This window comes from Aplidium turbinatum, chromosome 10 (genome assembly GCF_918807975.1).
Source record: "Aplidium turbinatum chromosome 10, kaAplTurb1.1, whole genome shotgun sequence".
NCBI classification, from domain to species: Eukaryota; Metazoa; Chordata; class Ascidiacea; order Aplousobranchia; family Polyclinidae; genus Aplidium; species Aplidium turbinatum.
This window is the reverse complement of record NC_137481.1, coordinates 23,009,540-23,016,021: the sequence shown is the minus strand read 5'-3', so window position 1 is coordinate 23,016,021 and position 6,482 is coordinate 23,009,540.

The window sequence follows — 6,482 nt, the reverse complement described above, 5'->3', positions numbered from 1 at the left end:
GTACTTTCAAAGTATCACATCACTGAATATGAAGATTATATTTTTGAAATAAAACTGAGAATGTGTGTGATACTTTTGAACTCAAATATCAGCTCTTGACATCCGAAGAGAAGTCGCTACAAAGAACAGAAAGAGCAAAACAGATATCCGACTAACGCCACCCTCTTTGACACAAGACTTGAGAGCACATAAAAGCTTAGTCAAAGTTAACCCATTAGAACACACAAGCGCGACAACTGCAAGATTGGAACAACAGTCTTTTGAGCTTGATAAAAGCCAACATCCTACTATTCTCATCCTTGAAAGAAGATAGCACTGTTGCTTAAACAGAGCCCGCTACGGAGTCGGGAGAAATAAAAGCAACCTCTTTCAATGGAAGATGACTCCCGATCGAACGTGCGATTGTGACGTAGGCAATCCAACGATGAAACACATCACCAGCTGCCCGCTACCCCTTTCTGTGACGACAACGACTTAAGGAATATTCCCAACAATGCATTTATCTGGCTACAACACTGATGTGACAAGCTGTACTCAAATAGCCTACTAGGACAGTTTGCAATATTGCAACAAAAACAAAATATCGTTTGCTCTATCGCACTTTAATTGCTTAGGCTACATGCGATTAACATTTCCAGCCAACATTATGTTTAGGTCTATACTTTGTTAAGAAGGCAAATGCAAGGCACGATCAATAGATCGTCGTCGCGTTGTTGAAAAAAATCATTTGGCAGTTATGATATTGCTCACGCAGCAAGGATAGACAAACTTTTTAAAGTGTGTTTGGCTTCTTCCAATGCAATTGTGCAAACTGCGTCAGGGGTTCAGTGTATCTCGGATTTCCGCAATAAATCTGACGTAGGGTCAGCTAGATAGTGGAGTAGGCCTATTTATAAAAAAAAATGAGAAGGAAGCGCCACAGTTTCAGTAAATAAAAATCTGTAAGATAAAATTGACAATGTAAAGTTGAGGTCCGAAAAATAAACAATGTTGTGGGTGATTGATCCAAAATTTTTTTGATAGGCCTGTATAGTTAGTTTTGTTTTAGTCGCTTGTTGCGCATTGTTCAACGGACACACAGGCAGTACCGGTCTTAGGATATTTCGGGCCCTGTGCGGAATATGCTTCGCGGGCCCCAATGACAATGATCCAATTCAGTAGCGTAAGTAGGTATTTTGAAAGGGGAGGAGGGGTTTTGACGGGCAGCGGGCGAAGCCTGATGGCGTATTCGCAAACTAAGCAACCCTAACCCAGCGGCGGGAGGTCTGGGGGGCCTCCCGCAGAAAAAAGTGAAAAATTACTTTGAATTTTGTGCATTCAGAGAGCATAATCAACAAAAATTTGGGTATGAATATTTGGCTACTGTAAAATGGTGCTGTCAGATGGCATAACAAAAGCATAAGATCATGTTTTCTTTGGCATTTTTCGGAAATAAAACTGAGTCTCTATGTTTTTTTGTTGCTGATTCCTGGCTGAGATATTTGAATGTTTGCTCTTTAATGTAATTTCGTTTAAAATTAGGCAAATATTTTTTAGAGACATAGGCATGTAAAGCATGTAAGCTTGTAACGGTGGCCGGACGCGACAATTTCAGCACTTGCCTCACCCTAAGACCGCAACTGACTTCAAGGATACCGGTAGCCTACTTGCTTAGGAATCGAATTGAATTTTTTCCATTAAAAATGATAAAAAATATTGCATTTTCTGAGCAATATACAGGGCCCGCAAATTAAGGGGCCCTGTAATACGCTCAGAAAATGCAGTAATTTTGTCATTTTTAATGGAAAAAATTAAATTTGGACAAAATTTGCGGTCAATCGCACGGTTTGCACACCCCAAAGACCGGCACTGACACATGTAATGTATTTTGGTATTCTTGCAACAGCTTAACCTAAAAAACTAATTCATTTTTTTAGGTTTGAATTAGGACCATTTTTGAAAATGAATAGTTTCAGCAATCAAGAGCATTTGAAAGAATTTAGTATCTACTAATACCCGCCTTGTCAGCTCAGTGGTTAAGCGCTTGGCTTAAGATCACGCGGAGCTGGTTCATCTCTGAAGGTGTGCGCTTGAGCAACGCATTTTTAGGACTGCTTTCCATTCAGCGACATCTAGTGGATGAGGAAATGATAGGAAATGTGGCTGAGGAAATGATACTTTCTTGGAAAGTAGCTGAGGAAATGATACAATTCCTCAGCAAACACTTCAACAACTTCAACAACAATCGCAAACTTCACTCTGTCAGTCTCGATAACCGGCCCGGCGTCAAAAGCCTATCATTTCCTCAGCCACTTTCCATGCTTTGTTGGAAATCCATTGAGGTCAAAGTATAACGTAATGTTTTGTCGTGAACGTTTCTGTGCATCTGCGACATGTGTGTCAATGCGATCATACAGAGTTATAGCTACAGTAAGTTTTTGATGTTTTGGATGTTGTGAATTAAAATTTAAATATCTATCAGTGTGTGTGGATTTTTGTAAAATTGCAGTGTTTGTGGCATTGTGGCGAGTAACTAAAACGTCTAAAAATTATGTACAGTTGTTTTTTTCATGTTCTGTTGTGAATTGAATTGAAGAAGATATGCTGTTCAAATGTTGATGAAATTGGTTGACCGCGGACTTTTTTTATAATGCAAAAAGTGTCATCCACATATCTCACCCAAAGTTGTGGTAGTGCAGGGGCTCCGAGAGGGGGGGAGTCGGACAACTTTCCCCTAGCATAACACTGTAAAGGAAAAACGAGTAGTTTTTCGTTTTGTCACTTTTGAGGAGGGCCCATTTTTACTACTAAAATAAAAATTTATCAACTGAAAAACAAACAATTTTTTTAATGAAATGCGTAGGCTATACAGTAGCTATAAATATTTTTCGATCATTGCACAGTAGATACTACTTTAGATATTTCTCATCAAGAACAAATCATTCTCGTATTGAATCATGCTAAACTGCTTCAACACGTAAAATCTGATGCTGTTCCTGCTGAAGCCTTCTGATCTCTGTATCATTGAACGTTTTATGCTGTTCTAACTTGAAAACTATAGTGTTGCTTTGGCTAAGTGTGTACTATTTTTGCTTGACCAACTGTACCTTCACATGAGAAACTGCGTTTGCCAGGCATATGATAATGGATACAACATATCTGGAAAAGTGTCCAAGCAAGATTGAAGGAAGTAAACCCTTCCTGTCTATTTTCTGTTTATGGATGTCATTGCTTAAATGCACTAGAGTTGGAGTTCATGGTGTGCAGTGTTGACCAAATATTATAAATTGATCAACTAAGCTTATAACATTTTCAATTGCAGTCAAGCCAGAAAAGAAAGTATAAAGAAAGTTATCCCATTTCCAAGCAGCCTACTGGAGCAGTTTCAAACCTGTGCTTTATTGCATTATGTGCTCGATTGCAGCCCTGAGCGAGATTCACTCTACTAACCTATTTATGTAGCGATAAAGAACTGTTCAATGTTTTTCGGCCCCAGAGGCCCACATGACGACGACGAATGGACAATAAGCTGATGAATTGAATGAAGTCAAATCAAGATGTATTCAAAGTTACAGAAAGCTTCACTTCACTTCGCTTCACCAGCTCAATCTTACAAACAAAATTTATTCTACTGTGCGATATATTGCAAAGGATTTGCTATAGCTGTTGGTAGTTTATTCACAAATGTATCAACAAACTCAATGATATTATTGATAAGTTTGAAGTCTTATGAAAATATCATCGTATGTCTGATATGTAGTTGCGGGCATGTGGAACAAATTCAAACAAGCTGTGCAACAATGACAATGACACTTTGGATGAGTTGAAACTTTTGAAAGAAAGCAACCTTGCACAATTGAGCTGCAAACACGCATTGCTGCAAACCGGAACGCACCCCATGATATCTATTCAAACAAATCATTAATTATCTATTCAAACAAATCATTACATGTCCAGTGTTTCGACCTGAAAAACATGTGAATCTCATAGACTCTGATATGAAGACACTGCTCTGGTTGCAACAATTGGAAGATGTTACCTGAATTGCTGCCTCATAAGCAAGAAGAAGAAGATTAATTGGAACTCTCGAAACACTTTTCCAAATATTTTGTTGCTTTGAAAATTTGTTACGTAAAACAGTATCTCCAACGGTTGCGAGTTGAAAACGTGGTTTTAGCACACCGAAATTTGAAAGAATTGTTTACGCTACACCATGACTCAAAACCGAGTGAACAGTTTATGGATGTTGCTGTGCATCAAATTAGACCTTGCAAGATCTTTATTATTTGATACTGTGACCCGTATCTTTGCATTGCAAAAGCTTCGGAATGGATTGAATGTTTTGTTGAGCTGTTTTCATTGTGTGTTTACAATTTTCCCTCTATCTACTGTAGGCTATACTACAATTACCACCAATAACAATTCCGATTCACAGCATGACTGGAACCAACGCAGTGACGCAGACTTGTCAAAGGAGGAGACGTTATCACCGATCCAAAAGCGGCTATTGCAGGATTCCACACAAGCTGAAAGAATTCATCAGCAAACACGCCTGCACTGCCTTAACACCTACAGTATCTGTGTATCGTAAATTTGACGATAAAAAACGTTGTTATAACAAAAAACAGTGGACTCAAGACAGTGCTGTGTTAAGCCCTTGGTGGGCCCCGGGGCCAAAATAATTTTGGGCCCCTTATCGGCAAGCAGACTTATGATAATATAGTGTGTATGTTAACTGCACTGATATGGAAAGGTGGTTCACTTCACTAGACTTTCTCACCAGTTGAGAAAACAATACAAATGTAAATAAGAGCAAACACAGGTCCATCAAGTCATAGCTACACCTTTGCTTGCAATGAAAGCCAAAAGTGTTAACGATTTCTAAACATACTGGCAATGGTCATGAAGCGTAGGGGTCATTCAACCCAGATCTTATATCACACAGTAGAAGTTAGCATAAAAATTTGACATGCTTATCACATTGAGTTCATACAATTTTTTATACCGGTATCGGACAAGAATTGACAAAATTATGAGAATTTTAAATTGGTTAGTTACATTTGAAAGCAATTTTTTCCAAAAATTACAATTGGCATCTGAAATTTCACTAACCTATTATTTTTAAATGTATAGCCATAACATAGCAAAACAGATTAGAAGTGCAAAAAATAAAGTGAATTCACAAATGCTTTAACAAACAACATTTTAACACTTTCACCAAGTGGTAATTATGTTTTGCCTTATAGGATCACTGGGGTGGAGGCTGACTTGGTGACCTCATAAGGTCTTTCGCTTCCTACCTCTCTCACTTTTATGTAATATACCGGTACCAGTGCATTTGGTGTAATATTTTGTGAAAAAACATAAACCAGTGATTGATTGATTAAACCACTCACCATTACAATACTTTCAAAAAGCTACCCAAGTACCCATTCAAAATGCTAACATGAAAACTCAAGTGTACTCAAAACTCAAATGTGCATAATCAGGAACTTTAGTATGATAAAAACAGTAGTTACCAATCTAGTGATATACTTTCAATTCACAACAGAACGGTGGTAATTTATAACAGCACAGAATGGCGTACATGGTTTATTAACTAGGCCTACTCACACAAGATACACTATTATTAGAAACCTGCTGTTAATCATGCTATATTTCACTAAAACATTTTTTTTATTATTTGCTTTATTTTTGGAACATTGTGGTTGTTGATTAATTTAAGAAGCACAATTATTATGAGCAGTAGTTGCTGTAATCTAACTGTTGAATTAACTTTACTACATGTAATTATTTTTTTCATATGCAAACACCATTGGTCATGCTAAAAACAGCTGTTATTGGAATGGTGCATGGGCATGAATGCTGACTTATGTAGATGAAGTTTAATAACTTTATCACATGTTGCAACTACTTCACAGGAATCACAGCATACATAAGAAAATTACTATGAACTTTAACAAAACGGAGCAATATTTACAGTGCAACACTAGTTAAGAGGTTTCTAGGTAAGGTCTAACAGCTTCGTCACTCACTGACAACTTTGCAGTAGGTACTCAGAAAGCCTTCATAAGTTACTGGTGCTTAATGAAATGTTGTAATGCTTACTGCACAATAACTACTACCTAGTTAAACTTTTACAACTTCATAAACAACCATCAACACAGCAGTGTACAGAACACAGCAGAAATATAATTTATAGTAAACACAGGTCTATCAAGTTATACCTTCATCTTTGCTTGGAATGAAGGAAATGAAATATAAAGCAGCAACGATTTGAAATCACAAACAAAATCCTGGCAACTGTCATAAAATACTTATTATACTGGTATCTAAATGTATGCTGGTTACACTTGCCGATAGCTACCTCTGTAAAGTCAGGGATATTTATAATTACGGGATTGTAAATGCTAAAAATGAAATGCTAATTAATCTATGAGAAATGCTATTTTGTTTACTGTTTACAATTTTTTAGCAGTAAACAAAATATGACTGCAGAAATG